We start from the raw sequence: 990 nt of genomic DNA on the forward strand, positions 1-990 counted from the left end.
CTCAACCCTAGCCGCCGGAACCCGCCCCCTCTTCTCTAGCCCTCCCCTCCCTTGCCGCCGGCAGTCGTCGCCGGGCTAAGCCCGCGTGGCGCTGGCAGCGGCGGGCTCTTCTCTCCCCTTTGCTTGGTCTGGTGGCATGGGCGCAGCGAGATCCGGCGGAGGCCTGGCCGGCGTGGCGCGCAGTGACAATGGGGCGGCATGGTGGCGGATCTGGCGAGTGCGGTGGCTCGCGTGCCGCCTGGGGGCTCCTCCCCTCTCCGCAGGCGTGTGGGGTGGGCGCGGGGGCCGCGCGTGGTGGGCGTGGATATGAGGCGGCGGCCTCTTCCGGTGAGCGCGCCTCCCTTCCGGCGGCGAGTGGCTGGCGCGGATGCTGCGGGGCGCCCTCCTTAGCTTCTCGGGCAGCAAAGGTGCGGCGAACATGGGGATCGAGGCTGGGGTTGCCCCGCTGGTCCCATGCATCGAGCTGAAGACGACGTCCTCCTCTACTCCTGGTACACCTCACCCCGCTAGCCCACTATTTGGTGGGGCGACGGGGGCGTGGGCTCTGGATCGGGGGAAGCTCCTGGTCGACATAGGCGGCCACGATGTCGACAATGTTCCGGGGATTGCTACCCTTCCTGAAGGCGACGTCGTGATCTTTTCCCTCGCCCTCCACTTCCATGACCCGAGTGAAAGCCCGAAATCTCCTGGATTGGGCGGCGGCGACACTCCGGCGCCGTTTTCTTTCTGAAGACGCCGCCTTGAGTCGGTGGAGGTGGTGGTGTGAGCTTCTGAGCGAGTGGGTCGTCGATAATCTTCAGTGGTGTCCCCATTCGATGGCTTGCAGTAGGCACCACGCTCCTTGCCGGAGATGATGTGTTGGTGGAGGGATTTCTCTACTTGGTCGGGTCGCCGTCTTGTTGTCTTTCCCGGCCACTGTCTGGGCCGGCTATGCATGCTCGGGGGTGAGAATCTCTGCCTACCAATGGCGTGGCGTCCGACAGTCCAGGA

This window comes from Triticum dicoccoides, chromosome 3A (genome assembly GCF_002162155.2).
Source record: "Triticum dicoccoides isolate Atlit2015 ecotype Zavitan chromosome 3A, WEW_v2.0, whole genome shotgun sequence".
In the NCBI taxonomy this organism is placed as follows: Eukaryota; Viridiplantae; Streptophyta; class Magnoliopsida; order Poales; family Poaceae; genus Triticum; species Triticum dicoccoides.